Raw genomic sequence first — 16,304 nt, 5'->3', positions numbered from 1 at the left:
ACCAGTCCTCGGTCTCGTCTTAGATTCAGGAGCCGTATGTCTATCCTGCACATTTACGTTTCCGCAAGTGTATCGTGGCTTGAGGCCCCCTAGTTTCTAACGTCACCTCTGTATCCTGAGAGAATGAAGCCGCCTTAGATAAAAGGATTTAGGGGTTTAAACGACAAACATCCCGTTTTATTAACACCCTTCCAAGAAATGGAGATGTCTGTGACAAGGACCTGCTCTCTGGCGCCTCCCGGTGGAGGCAGCTTCCATAACAGAAACATCACTGTATTTACGGCTAAGAACGCATCCGTTGGGGGGGTTGCTTTGAGACATGACATGATCTTGGCAGAGCTCTTGACAACACAGAAGGTATGGATATATTTTTTCCCTTAAGCGTTTATTTGTTCTACAAGAAAGGCCAAGATAGTGGTATAAAATAAGCAATACTGTATATATTATATATGTACGGAGAACAGCATCTGTTACTTCCCCACAGGGGAGAAATTACCAAGTATCTGCGCTCGTGCTGCTCAACAAAGATACTTGAGGACTATCGATGGTGAGACAAGTAGGTCACCCAAATTGCTGGGCACGGTAATGTGGGCTTGGGCTACCATTGACTTCAGTCCAAGTATCCATAATCTGTTGACCCAGAAAAAAAAACAAAAACATCAAGAAATGGGACCACAGAAGTACAATAAAGTCTATTTTGCCAAAAGACAATCAGATCTTTCCTTGGATCAACATGAACAAAGCTAACGTTAGAAGGATCATCTGAAACCACCGATATACCCCTTCACCTGTAAGTGAATTCCACATATTAACTGCCCTAACTGTAAAAATATTTTGATTATTACGAAATCTCTTTTCCGCTACCTTTAGAGGATGCGTCTTGTTGACTGTAAAGTTCTAGGAACAGAAAGATTCCCAGACAGACCTTTGTGAATATCCTCATATATATCCCGATATCCCCGAAGTGAACCAGCCCGTTTTGGAAAGTCCTTCTTCAGAGCTACGATCTTTCATTGCATCTACTTCCACAGTGTCCTTTTTATGAACTGGTGCCCATAATAGTCAAGAGGTGGTCTTACCAACGATATACAATTGTATCTGCACGAGTACCTAACTACAAAGGTGCTCTGGCCACAGCCGGCTCAGCCACCTCTAGTCCCATCCTGGAGATGCCATCATTACTGAGCCAAACAGAAAGTCCTCGGAGCTTCATGCAAGCGTTGATGTGGCCATTAACATAAGTCAAGTATTATCGTCTCTATGCCACCCTCTTGCCCAAATTGTAGGCTGTAGATGTCAATGTCAGCCAACCTTAGATTAAGCCTTAATGCCCCACGTGCCTGCGTAATTCATCTTGTATTGTTGGGGTATCTGGTCAGATTGGACCCCTCAGAGTACTAAAGAGGCCACCAAAGGATGAGTACACCAAAGCGACTGATTGTTTAACCTCTCGAACCATCCTACGAAGGAAGGGCGTTCGGAGATCTGCAAGGTGTACGTGGCACCACGTTGGCTGTGGATAATAACTGCTTTCATTGAAAGGATATTTCAACTAACAACCAAACAGCATTCCCCGGGGAGACAGCAGATTAAACTCACACGGAACATCACAGTGGGTAGATATTGAGTCCGGCTGAAACCAGAGGACACACACCAAGCACTGAAGTGTCTGAATCATAAGTATTGTTACAATTAGTCACCTGAATACGAAATTTGCAAATGCAATCCCCCAAATAAAAACAGATTAGACCCGTAACATGCTCTGTACCAAATTACCATATTTACTTGCAAATACCATTAAATTGTGTATCCCTCAGATAAGCCGATTGTGAAAAATGTAAACATACACGCCTAGACACTTATACTAACACACGCTTACACGCCCAAACACTCATACTAACACGCACTGCCAGACACTCACACTAACACACACCAACACACACACACACTACTCACAAGCCTCAGCCAGGCCTTAATGCTCAGCTTAGCCGCCAGTAAAACAGTAATTCAGTTTCAGAACCTGAGTGTCTGAACTTTGAGAAGTGGAGCAATATGTGGGTCACCCATCGCACATCATTCTATATTAGAAATGCATATATTGCATGAGATAGGAAAAGTGCCAAGTCCAGCAACAACGACCTAAACACCAAACACCTCCAATGCACTGAGATAAGGGAAAGTGTGTGTGTGCTGTATGCCTTCTGACCAAATGCCCAACTCCATGCTCACCTTAGTACTCACCTTAGGCTAGGCTTAAATCACACAGCTATGATTACGCGCCGTTTGGGGAATGAAACGCGTTATTCGGTTGTCGTTCTGTCCACATCCCCTTACTGCCCGATACTATTGTACACTAAAGCTTATCTACAGCCCGACGTATGATGTCATGGTGTCTGGGCTAGTCATGTGGTGATGCAGAAACACCCTAGAGGTTAGAGGAGAATGCCACGAGGTCAGACAGAAGTCTTCTAGTTACCGAGTCAGATTAGTCGGGTGTGTTGGGTTGTATACGCTCTGTAACGGAATGTTGAAATCGGCAATCGGTTCCTCGTTACCATGATAACGTACAAAACAGCATCCATACGTAAGCTCGTCGGTGACAGTAGCTTGGAATATTTATTCATACTCATCGTATGTATTACGTGTAACCCCTGATGCTATATATATAGAAGCGCCTTGTGCCTGCTTTAGCTACTTCTGTTGCCGTTCCATTCTTCTTTTTATGTCTTTAAAATGTTATTCACTTCTTCGTATCCTACATATATTTTACTTAGCTGACAGATATCATTATTGCCAGGAAAAGCATAAAAAGCGTGTGGTTTACTTTAACTCGCTTTCACGATGAGAGAAGGGCTTTCTCTGTAAGAGGACGGAGAGATCGCTGCCGCGGGTCGATGATGCGCCCGGTCTTCACAATGCTAAACCCGTTGTTATCGGTAACAAAGCGCCATTACAGTATTTGGACTGGGGGTGATAAGGCTGCCCCGGGACTTTAAGGCCAAACGAGGTGAGTGCAGGGGCACATACAGCCGGCAGCCATGCGTTGCGTAAATATGGGGCGGTGTCAGCCATCGGCCTAGCAGGCAAGTGTCGAGGCCTGAGGGTGAGATATAGATATGTAGGAATGTCCCAGAGCTGGCCTCCCGGAGCTCTTCAGCGGTTGCTTCTTATAGGAGATGGAAAAGGGCGTGGCCATATTAAAGGGTGGGACCAGCCCAAAATGCTTTAAAAAAAAAAAAGATTGATGGGGAAGTGGGCAGAACCTGGGTGGGGAGTGGGTGTGGCCAAGCTCCACCCTCTATTCTCAGGGTCTAAAAACTGACCCGGAGACCTGCTATTGCGTAGAGAGTTCCTAGGCATGGCAGCAGATGGTTGCCCAGGGCAATCGTCAAGCCTGGACGGGGCTCATGCATCTCTCCGTAAAAGTGGAGCTTTGTCTGTCTACTGTCCCTATTTATATTGTGATCCTCTCTCTGCCTCTCTCTCTCTGTCTCTGTCTCTGTCTCTGTCTCTGTCTCTGTCTCTGTCTCTCTCTCTCTCTCTCTCTCTCTCTCTCTGTCTCTGTCTCTCTCTCTCTCTGTCTCTCTCTCTCTGTCTCTCTCTCTCTCATGGTTTTCCGGCGACTTTCAAATCGCTTACAGATGACTCCAGCACGGAATTAAAATAAATATTACGAGGTTCTTCTTAGCTGCACAAAGGGAGCGTTTTTTATCGGTAATAATTTTAGACCGTGCGCTCCTCTAGAAGAAGATGTGACCTAAATAGCAGGCTTAGTATCCTTTGAAGAGTTACGTAACTGGTAACCATGTCTGCCACCCAGATTTATATTGCTGTAGCACCATAAAAACTTTGGAAGAGCAAAGTCTCTCTCTCTCTCTGTCTCGTTTTCTCTTTTTTTCTCGTTTTCTCTTTTTCTCTCTTCCTTTCTCCCTTTCTCTCTTTTTTCTGTGATTCACTTTTTTTCGAGTGTATGTTCCACAGGACTGGAGAGTGTGCAATGAGTGAGTTGTCTGTTACTGGTCTGCTTGTCAACCCCCCATCCCACCCATAGCCTCATAGAGTATTTGCACATCCCTATATACAGTCACTATGTATTCGCTGGATGCATTCTTCATCCTGATTTTCCTGCTTTACAACAGGTATCTAGTCCCACCACGGTGCATGGAAGGCTGCACACCATAGGGTATACACTACAGCAGCAGTAAACGAGCACCGTGCATCCGTAATGCAATCAACGTATCTACAGGCATACATAACCATGTATACTAATACAACAAAACTGATTTAAGGAACAAACACACAACGGGTCGTATTTACGACGGCAAAATCTGTTCACGTCTGGGTCAACGCACTCAATTTGGAAATATTCCCGGAGTAAACTTACATCATTTTTCTGATGATTGCCCTAAATTTAGCACTTTGCAAACAGAATTGCTCCAATTTTCCTTGATAAACATAGACCGCTGTTTGCAGCTTCATTTGAAGCACCGTAGGCGCAGGATCCGTTTCCTGTCTGTTTTTATGATCATTTGCAATAGAAACAAATATTACGTTTTATAATTATTTTTTTTTTTTATGTAAAAAAGGGGGGGAAAGGGTGGAACATTTTTACTAAATATATCGAAATTCTTGTTACCTTCAACGTTGTGAATTTATATTTAAATAGAAGTTATTTTTTTGGGGAAGAATAAAATAATTTAACGAGTTGAAGCTGATCTCTAAATAAACACAATAATATAACACAATTTATTCGGATTCCAGAAAGAATGATGGGTAAGGAATTCCCTACTCAGGATCAAGACACATGAGCCTCTAGAAAAATAGGCCAATATATATATATTTTTGCATTTACGTTAAAATAAATTAGCCTTTTTGTGTTGGGTAATACTGGCTTTGGAGGAGAAAGTAGAAAATTACTACATTTTGCCCCACATTTCAGTTTTCCCTGAAATGCAGGCCTGTGCTGGCCATCTGGCACAGTCGGCAAATGCCCAGTGGGCCACAGACCCAGCTGCTGCAGCGTGCGGCCAACAGTTGGCCAAGCATCAGGCGGCCACAGGCCTTAAAGGGCCAGTCCAGGGTCGGCTGAAATAATATTGGCCTATACTTTAAAACTATAATCAAAGGTGTGCTTGGTACATTCTCTGTTCCTTGGCCTCCAAAGGCCCATGTTTGGCCAGCAAATGTCTCCATGATATTAAATAAGGTATTTATTATCACTACAGAAATGCCGCTTTTGGGTTTGTGCAGATCAAACATGGAAGACTCTCGTTTCTCAAAGCAAGGCACTGGTTTTTAGGGACGGGGTCCACATCTCCGTTCGCTCGGTGTTTTATCTGACTATTCATTCTTCCATAGCCTATGGTGGAGGGAAATTGCTTCTTTTTTTTTTTTTTGCGGGAATTATGGGCTTTGGGAATCTGAGCTGGTCCACCTCCGAGATACAAGTCAACAGACGTGTTCAATTTCATGATACAGCGGAGGTCACCTTGAATATAATCTTCGCTGGGAGATGATAGCGAGCGTTTCGAACATACGGTCAGCTAATGCCTGCGTATATTTCAGATTCTCAGCTAAAGAAATAACCAGTAGCCACTGGGAAAAAGTCACGTCATACGTGTGCTGTGGGCACTGTATGACTTTCTAATCAGGCATGTACCAAATATGTATGCACAGACATGACAGCATGACAGCCATACCTAATTACTGATTATTATTTTTAATATTATTTTTATTATGGTTTTTTTTTAATATTATTTTTATTATGGCTTTTTTTTAATATTATTTTTATTATGGCTGCTTTTTTATATTATTGTTATTATGGCTTTTTTTTATATTATTGTTATTATGGCTTTTTTTTATATTATTTTTATTATGGCTTTTTTTAATATTATTTTTATTATGGATTTTTTTAATATTATTTTTATTATGGCTTTTTTTAATATTATTTTTATTATGGATTTTTTTTTATTATTTTTATTATGGCTGTTTTTTTTTTTTACATAATTACGTGCTTTATATACGTGCTCCTATATACCGTATATATATATATATATTTAATTTTTTTTACAACCTGCTATCTCGAATACCTCCAATTGCTCAATATAACAACCAGTGGCATCAAACGTCGGAAAAAATGGAAGAAGCGTTCTGCTGCAGCTCTAGAGCTGCAGCTTCTGCTAAAGATACGTGATTTATATTTTCTTTTTTTTTGACAGTTGTGAAGAAAACCTATTAAATTACTTACGTAGCATTTTAACGTGCATTCTAAGTCTGAAAGGCTGCCTGGTCCCTTTAACCCTATATAACCCTCTCTTTCTATTATGCAGGCTCCCTTCCAATATCTGTTCCTGCTGCTGTAATAATTTTTGTCGTTCCATGTCATTTTCCATGCACTCTATGAACTTTTCTTTGCCGTAAATAGGTTACAAAGTATTCATTTTTTCATACTGAACTTTCTTATGTATTCTTAATGAATTTTACAGCTACAATAAGGCATAAAGTGTATTTTTTAGCACTTTAAATGGATACATTTTAGATTTAACTTGTACATTAGAGCGGAATCTTTCAATAGGATTTTTGCAAATGATGTTTAGCACTCCGAATGCCATTTATACCTTTTTCCCCCCAAGATAGCTAAAACATTACCATTTATATAATACCGCAGTGTTTGGGCTTTAGGCTTTTTAGATAAATATATATATATTTGTTTATGTAAATAAAACATAAAATACGTTGATATATTATTAAGGGACTCATAAAATCCTTTTTATTGGTATTAAATACTGTTTGATATTCATCCATAAAAGAGCCATGCATGGATCTTCAACACAAACTCTGATGCTATTTAAAAGATCTTATGTTTAGGGGCTAGGAAGACCCTTTAAACATATATATATATATAATATAATAATATATAATATATATAATAATATAATATAATATATATATATATATATATATATATATATATATATATATAAGCAGCAGGAACTCATAAAGTACTTTGAGGATATCCTTGTCACAACTACTTATTCACCCATGCCCCGGCATGGATATCCATGGTCTGTTATGTGTATAGATTGTGGGAGGACATAGTAATATATCAGGAATGAACTGTGTGAGTTTAGGTATTCTTGGAATAACTTAATATATTAATATATAAAAAATACAAGCAACAAAAATTGAGTTTTTTCCCCAATCTTCTTGCCAAATGTAAGCCAGATGTTTGCGCTTAAAACCAAATATTAAAATATTAATAAAATATAGAGGGCTTTTCACCTGTGGTCACAACCAACTCCAGTGACTTTCCGCTGCAAGAGGGTCTTAGTGACCTCTTAAAGTAAATTCAATGGTCACGACCCCGAGTTGGAAATGGCCTTCTTGGGTTTATTCTTGAGGCCAAGTCAGACCTCGCATCTCACATTTTACCTCTCCTGCCATTACATGGGAAAAATCTCCACCGACATAATAGTCTGATCCTGCCCCAGGGGCAGTCCGTGTCCGAATTGTGAGTCAAATTTCCTCTGCACGAGGGCATCAACAACCCCATAGGAACATTTTGGTGATCGTGGGTCTCGTCAATCGGGTCCAGTTCATATTGCTCCAGGCACAAGGGAGCAATGAGGTCCACGTCTGGCTCTCGGTGAGTTCATCTCAAACCTTTTTTTTTTTTTTGGATGATATTACGTAACATGTATTGAATTTATCTATGATCAATTAACTCCATACCTGTGTGGGATGGATGTTATGTTTTATCCCCTTTCATACAAAATACTACTGTGTGTATTATATATATATATATATATATTTATTTTTTAATATATATATATAATATTATTTTTATTTTTTTAATATATATTTTTTTATTATTATTATTGCTAACCATGCTAAAAAAATGAGTTATTGGCTTAGCTTTATAGGTCAGGGAGAAGGGGAGACTCATTTCCACCTCTCAGAGAAACTGAGAACTGGAAACAATTTACTGAGAAAAGTTAATCCTGGCTTTTCTTGTTGGTTTATAGAGAAAAAAAAATCAGAAAAATCCCCACCTATTGAAATACAAAGCTCGATGTATTATTGGCTGTCTCTGCAAGCCGTACGCGCAGACTTATATCGCACATTATACATTTTCACAGGTAATAAAATCCAGGCCATTGCTTACGGAAGTATGTAGAGAATAAACCAGATATATATTTAATCACAGATAGAGGAATCCGGCTCAATGTTGCAAAGAGGAGTCTAATTCCTGCCCGATACCAGACACGCAAGTTGGCTAAATCCTCTTTTTCTCATGGGAGATGAAAGCAAAGCCACGGCGGAGCAGACCAGATCCCTGGGACTAACGCGTCCACGGCGTTTAGCTATTGAGATGGTAGCCTAAAACTTAAGAGATAGGCATGCCCTGAGCTTGTCTCAGATGGGACAAACCTTTCTACAACGTTGACCACATTTTACTAAGTTCAAGTAGCAAGTTCCCTACAGAGTTTAGTGGAGGAACCCCATGTGAGTCAGTGATAAATTTAGTGGAGGTGCCATCCAAGGTATCAATAGTGGCAACAACCTCTAAAGCCCCTAAAAAGTATCTCCTGTCCTCTGTGCCAGCCGGTCCATGGCAGAGCACACTTATGAACCACTGCGGAGAATGCTCAGTGTGGAGCATCTGGATATGATATCTCATCCCAGCCAACGTCAAAGGGAGCAAGTGATACAGATCTGTGCCGTTGGTGACACCAAGCTGGTTGTCCTGATGAGTTAGGTCTTGTACGTCTTAACCTAAAAAGCACTGCTGGCCTAGTTTGGACTTTGGTTTACTTTGTGAGACCCAACATATCCAGAAGAAGTTTCTGTGAGACCCTAGAGGAGGCTAACACTCAAGGAGGGTAGACGGGTATCTGTCTGGTTTAATTGAATTGAAGGGGTATGGTTGCCCTAATTAAAAAAGATGCTGAGGGACAAGATCTAAATACTTGGCACTCAGGTCTGCGGCATGTCATGCCACCCAAAGTGAGGTCTTCTGGCCAAACTCTTGCTGCCAAGCTAAGTCCCTCTCCCTGTGCAGGTACCCATGATTAGGAACTATCCCTGGGTATTTCAAAGGTACAACATTCTCAGAGCTCTCATGTTGCTAACATATAAACAGACTAAATAACTGCCTAGGGCCCTTTTTAGTATAAGGGGTCCCCCCAGGAGATGCGGAAAGTATGAGACCCATGATATCAATAAAATTTATGTTTGATTTTTACTTTCATCAGTTAGGCCAATGTAGAAAAAAGATCTAAAGCCACATTAGCTTTCTGAACCTCGGTGGTCTCTTCCTTAGAAGCGTATTTGATTTTTTCTACACTGGTCCAATAAAAGGTATTGACTATAGACTCTATCTTCTTTTGGGCTAATTCAACCCAAATTTTCCACTTGCTTTGGCCCTCTTTTCCAGGAGCTCAGAATGTTTGCTGGGTATGAGGGGATCACAGGGTTCTACAGCCACAAAAGTAACCATAATGTGTTTATTAACAACAATAAACATGTTTACAAATTAAATCATGTATTAAGTATGTTTTTTTATAAAGGCCTTATAAATAAATATTCACAAAACAGGTCACAAAGTCACAAACCAAGTCTTGATAAAGTCCTTCTCCTAGCCACATCCTCTAGAATGGCACTTGAAGTTATTTTAAAGGAAAATATTACATTTCAGCGTAAATGACTGAGATTATTATTATATACCACAGAAAACATATACCGGTACATCAGCCGGTTTCTCGAATTCCTCTCCTGAAATGAGGCGTCACAGATATTCCAAAAGATACAAATTCTGGAGAAAGTGAGTCAGAAATATCTTTAACCAATTAAATAATGTAAACCTGACCATTGTTCATATTCTGTAAATTCTCATAGGTGACAGATCTCCAGAAACTGCAATCCAGAAATGTAAGATTTGACTCAAAATACCATGCCCCCCCCCCCAACTACTTAAAACTCCAGCATCCTAAGAAGGGAGCCATGTGTCTTACTGATACATATTAATTTGGATTACATTTCTATGCAGTTAATTTGGATTAAATTTCTATCCACTGTGCCATCCATTACTAAACAGAGACATAAGCATATCCAGTGACATGTACTGTGTCTTCCTCCATCCACAGCATTCCGGTCATTTTCCTATACATGTAACATATTTATCAATATAATAACATATATGATATATATATATATATATATATATATATATATATATATATATATATATATATTTAGATTATAGTGCTTGCTTTCATATTATTCTTTAATAGGCCAGTTTGCTTGCCTATTAACTTTTGTATTTGTTATAATAATAATATATTTTTATAATATCATATATTTATGTTTTATAATGTGTTATTATTATTATTATAATTATTATTATTATATTCTGTATATTTTTCCAGTTATGGTTGACAATTTGAAAATAAAATCATAATAATTAATGTATATGTTATAAAATATATATAACATATCTATATATATTATATAATATATATAACACACACACACATATATATAGTATATATATATATATATATATCATATACTAAATGTAGCTAGTTCTTATAGCTGATGTGTACTCATGCATTCATCCATATAATATATAAATAATATATGTACGTATGTAGGAATGAATGAATTGTATGTTAATGCACAGTTCATTCATCATTCCCACACATGTATAAAGAGGGAGCATCTTGTGAGTATGGATTTACAGACAGCTCCAGATCCTATGTCCTAAATCCCCATCCCTCCAGGATTCCAGGCCTGTTCTTCCACTCCTCCCCCCCTTCCTCTCCCCCTTTCCTCTGTAGGGAGGCAGAGCATAGAGTGCCTGCATCAGCACCAGCTACAGCATCTCTGCTCTCCATCATCCACCAGAGTGGGATACAGGGGGTGGGGGGAGAAACAAGGGGGGCACCTCACCTGAATATTGTGGGGTAGTCTGGAGGAGGTGAAAGGAGGAACAGACAAGAGAGAGAGGGAGATATTTGTTGTTGGGGGAGAGGGAGGTGGAAAAGGGGCAGAGGAGGGGGTAGTGGTGGTGGGGGCAGCAGGGAGGGGGGTGAAGCCGGTTTGTACCTGAAGACACAGAATAAGGAGCAAAAGGAGGGGGAGCGGAACCGTGTTCCATCTTCAACGTCACCTGGTAAGATATGTTTATTTCTTCTGTAAGGTGGGGAGGGTGCTGTGATATTTAGGGTGTTGTATAGGGGATGGGATAGCTTCCCCAATTGGCTATAGATGCTGTTGCTTTATTATTTGTTGTAAAAGAAGTAGCCTGTTAATATGTATAGGACTGTGTTGGGGGCTCTTATAATGTTAATCCTATGAAATGGATATATGTGTTGACCCCATAATCCCAATGATTCATTAACAGGGGGTAGAGGCCCCTGTTACTGAATATGGAGGTAGCTGCTCATAGGGTTATTACTCCCTGCTCACATTCAGAGATAAACACAGCATCTCTCTGCTATTCCAGTGCAATCACAACTGGTATTGTATACAGTACAATACAACCCCTCATAGAGTGCAATTCTTTACCTTCTCCAATACAGCTATTCCTGAACTCCCACCCCTGCTGCTGCTCCTGAACCCCCACTGTCCACCCCTGACCTCCCCTTCTTGTACTTCTATGGAGCCCCTTCCCTTCTGCATCCCCCTATGATACTCCTATACTGCCACTTACTGCCATCAGCAGGGGCAAACTCTCTGCTGTTAAGGCTGTATGGTGGTATATTGTGGTAGTAGCAGACAAGGGTGTGCATAGTCTGGGTACAGTGTAGAGCAGCAGACATAGTCTGGATGCAGTGCAGAGTAGGATAAACATGCTGTTAGGCCTGTTTACATTTTGTCCATTCATTCATTCATTCATTCATTCATTCTTTCACCCACATATGTGTCCTTATAGAGGTCCACTTGCATGTCCAGCATTGCCTGGGCATGCCTTCATATCTGTGTATCTGTTTTCTTTGTATCTCTTTAACCAGGATACTGTATTTACTTCTGGATGTCACATCCCCCTCTTGCGATGTCACTGACTATGTCAAATGTGATGTCACTTAGGATTTCCTGCATCTTGACATCATCAGCAGCAACAGACCACTCCTTCCCCCAGGCAGACAGGTTGCAAATACAGAAGTATTGGGTATGACTTCCCACTGCAGAGAGCCTGTGTTTGCCTTGAGATCATCCAGTAGCGAGGCATTACTTCCTGCTGAGGCTGTGCTCGGTGTAAATTGACTGGTTTGGGTCATTTCTTCACCTGTTAGTGAGGGGAAAGCTGCATTGGCAACAGGCTACCCATCCCCCCAAACACATTGCCTGCATACATTCCCCCTCTCCTGTATCTACCCATGCCTGCCATGTCTGTCCATTGCTCTTATTGGTCTGTCTCCTCCTCCCCTGTATACCCCGTCCATCTGCCCTCTGTCCCTGTTCATTCCTTGTTTTCCCATTCTTTTCCTGCTCTATATTTGTTTTATGTACCCTTTCTTCCACCATATGCCTTTGCCTCCTCTTGCAGATTGTCTTGGCTGTTCAGTTCCCTTTGTCTTCTGCCGAGGGATGTGTTTAGTTAGTTGGGACCAGGCCAAACCTGTGGACACCCCACTGTATAAATCTTCAGAGATTCCACGCTTCTGATTAGTTTCTCATACCTTCCCTAAACAGATAGCAGTTTGATAGTGAGAACCCCCACCATTCCCTTGTACGTGATACAGATCATCAGTGGATGGATACTGCCAAGTCTTGCTCTACTTCTCTTGCTTTGTTTCTCTGGTTCTCCTATCTCTCTATCTATCTATCTCTCTGCGTCTTCCCCTCTCTGACTGCTCCTTGTGCTGCCCGTCTCCTCTGTGCTTCTTACTTGCGATTGCTTCTCCTGCACTTTCTCCTCTTCCCCTTTTCTCTGTGCATCTACTACAATCTCTGCTTCTGAAAATCTTCATCACCTACTTCGTGTATTTTACACCGATCATCTGTGTCACCTACTCGCTACTCCTCCAGTTCTACGTCTACATCTCAAACTCTCTGCCTCTTCATTTCATTCTCTATATTCTTTTCCCTTCTGATTCTCCTGAACTTCTTTGCCTGCCCGTCTTGCGTCACCTACACTTTCTCCTATTCCTACCATCTCACCGTCTCTCCAGCTCTGTGTCTCGATCTAGAAGTTCTCACTGTGCATCCTACTGTTCCCCACTCTTCATTTTTATCTTCTGTCTTTCTCTCTCTCCTTCTCTATTCCTCTCCTATCATTTGATATGTTCTGACTTGTACTTCTGTTCTTCCTTGACATCTCCTACTGTTTCTGTTCTATCCATTCCTTGGCTGTATCTCCTTTTTTACATTTTTTTTGCCACCGTGCCTCATACTGTTCTAGCCTTGCCTCTTTGGCCTTTATCTTTCTGATCTGTCTAATATGTATCAATTCCAAGATCTATAGCCCACTTCTCCTCTGGTTTTGCTGAACCTACTATTGAAACCATAAATAAATGTTCCTTTGATTAGCTCTGTAGGTGACTGTTCCTTCAGCAGTCCGTCCATTCAAACAATGGGGTGATTTAAAAAATGGACAGCAGGTGCACGGCAGCTACACTGTCTAAAAACACACTTGCAACATAGTGATTTGTATAATAAGAATTAACTGCCTTTATATGTCAACACGGGGGCATCATCTAAGATTAGAGGAAAGGAATTTGCCTTTTTTTGGTCAGGACAGTTAAGATGCGGAATACACTGGTAATGGAAGTGGTTTTGGTCGATTTAGTAGCTTTTCTGGCAAACACAAGCATTAGGGGTGCTAACAATTTAACTTTGTTCATACGGGGAAAGATCTTATAGCCTTTGGAGTGAAGAAACCTTATTCAGGATCAGCACGAGTACCTGGAAGGGTAATCCTTAATGGATCATATGTGTTTTTTCAACCTGAGCAGGGCCGGACTGGCCATCTTGCACACTGGGCATATGCAGCGTGTGGCCAGTGGCAGAATACACCCGGCAACACGCTAGATGAGCTTAAAAAACCATACAACCCAACTTGTCAAATCCAGCCATCGTCTGCACTTATGTCATCAGACGGCTGCTGGCCTTAAAGTGCCAGTGCCACCTCATCACTGCCAGTCCGTCGGTGTAAATCGAATCGAATATCCGGTTATATTTTTACAGAAGTAATGTAATATCAGAGTTTTCACTGCATATGACTATAGAAAAAACATCTTGTGTTTCTTGCAATCAGGTAGAAAAACTGTAAAGAATTTGCAAAAGGAAATTTAGCAGCCAGTGATTATTATACTAATATTCCCTTCTGAATCATGTCCTCCTTCCCCCACCGTGTCTCATCTTCTTATGCCATTTTATCTTTCTCCTCCTTTAGAAACCTTTGCTCAGATTAGTAATCATTCCTCATATATATATATATATATATAAAGCATGATATGGAATATACAGTTCTCCACCTGCTTGGGTTTGAGGGGCATTGTGGTCCAACAAGAGTCAGATGAGACCCCAGCTCCTTTTTCTTTCACGTCTCCACAGACCTCCCCGCCACCATTTTTTTGGGGTAACTTTCACTATGAACAGTAATCTGTTACCTGCTTAAAATGCGTCCCTAGTATTTCACTGACAGTGGCCCTATTATCGTCTATGGACAAGGCAGTCTTTAATGCTGTTGGGCCCCTGACATGGCTCTGCCGGAAGGCCTCCTAAAAGGTTGGAAGCTCTTTATATCAGATTTTGCAGTCTGAAATACTGCATTCATTTGTCAACTTTCGCCCAACAGCATGTGGTATGTTGGGAGCACGGTAAGATACTATCGCCCTGTTTTATTGTGTTATTATCTTTTATCTATATGAAAAATACGTTCCACAGTTCTGTACAATGGGTTATAGAGACAATAACGAGTTAAATAGGTACCGGAGCTGTGGAGGATCCTGTTTATTAGACCCATAAACATTTTCACCATAGTATTAGGAAAACGGGCAGGTAAAGGTCCAAGTCAAGTCATTGAGCCTTGGTCATCAACTCCTTTTGACCAGTCCTGTCTACAATGGCCTCTTGAAAAATAATTTGTGATCAAATTCTTTGAGGTTGGACTTGTGATGTTCCAGACAAGACATCACTTGCTTCCAAACCTCCAACTTTATTTTTCCATTAGTGGACTTTGAAAAACAAGAAGATCTTCGGCGTTTCACGTCGGCCAACACTCACGGACTAATACTGCATGACCCTACTTCCTCAGACTCTTCATCTTCATCGTTCTCTTCCTCTCCCACCTTCTGCCTCCTTCCTGTCAAATCTGTCATAGGTGAAAGGAGGGAGAAGCGTAGTCAGACTAGGTTGGGGTGGGGGCGCCCCTTCTTATTCTATTAAAAAGTATTCTGCTGTAATGGGAACCCAGTCATAGCTACCTGACCCACGGTCTTATAAGCAATCCCGTATCATGGGGGTGAGCACCTGCTTAGGGCTTATATTAAATGGTTTTATCCTCCCTCTCCCATCTTTGCTTCTCTTACACATTTTTATTTCTTCCCCCTTTGCCCTCTGTGCTTTCTTTTATTACACATTTACCATTCTAGTACCCCCTTTACCCCCCTGCTGTCTCACTTATCCCCCAGTTTCTGCTATTCCCTTATATCCCCCCTCCTTATGGCCTAATTTCCCATATTTCTTCTTCTTAGTCTCAGTTTGCTCCTTCTATGTACCCCCTTACTCTCTCTCTTCCATAGTCCTCATATCCTGTTATCTCTCGCACTGTGTCTGCCCTCTCTCACTCCCCACCCCCTCTCCTCCGCTCTCTCTTCTCCCCTGTGTAATCTGCACTGTGCTGTCTTGTGTTCCCTCAGGTTAATCCTGCTCGCCATCATCTGCTGCCCTCCCCACCCTCCCCTTATACTGAGAACCCCCCACCCCCCCATGGTGCATCTGTTTCTCTCTCTCGTCTCACCATCTCAAGCCCTCAATCTTCATCCTTCCTTCAACTTTCGCTCTGACGTAACTGGTAGCAACTTCCATAACAATGTCGTCTATCCCCCCCTATATATACATATATTACAGATAGATAATCAGTTATCCGCTCATATATATATATATATATACATGTCTAATCCGAACCACCATGACTAAGCTATCCCCCTGTTCCTTCTGACGCTCCCTCTAATATAGCTAAATTCTATCTTGGTTGTAGCTGTCTCTGTCGATAGAATGAATCTCCGAGACGCTCTCTCTCTCTCTTTAGATCTGTCTCTCCCCCCCCCCCGTTATCTCACTCTCTGGCCTAGTAC

General features: G+C 41.1%; 1 protein-coding gene across 2 annotated transcripts in view; it reads left to right on the top strand.

The window, feature by feature from the left end:
• Window positions 1–11,091: 11,091 nt before the first annotated feature.
• DLGAP4 (DLG associated protein 4) overlaps window positions 11,092–16,304 on the top strand; it is a 48,266-nt gene continuing 43,053 nt past the window's right edge. The window contains exon 1 of one of the 2 annotated variants that reach the window (XM_053454172.1): window positions 11,092–11,173. The gene's annotated coding sequence lies outside the window, so the exon portion shown is untranslated. The remainder of the gene's footprint in view (window positions 11,174–16,304) is intronic. The other variant, XM_053454171.1, reaches the window with a different exon arrangement.

The sequence above is a fragment of the Spea bombifrons genome, chromosome 13, assembly GCF_027358695.1.
Source record: "Spea bombifrons isolate aSpeBom1 chromosome 13, aSpeBom1.2.pri, whole genome shotgun sequence".
NCBI classification, from domain to species: domain Eukaryota; kingdom Metazoa; phylum Chordata; class Amphibia; order Anura; family Pelobatidae; genus Spea; species Spea bombifrons.
The sequence above is the reverse complement of the archived record's forward strand: the minus strand, read 5'-3'. Positions and strand labels throughout refer to the sequence as shown.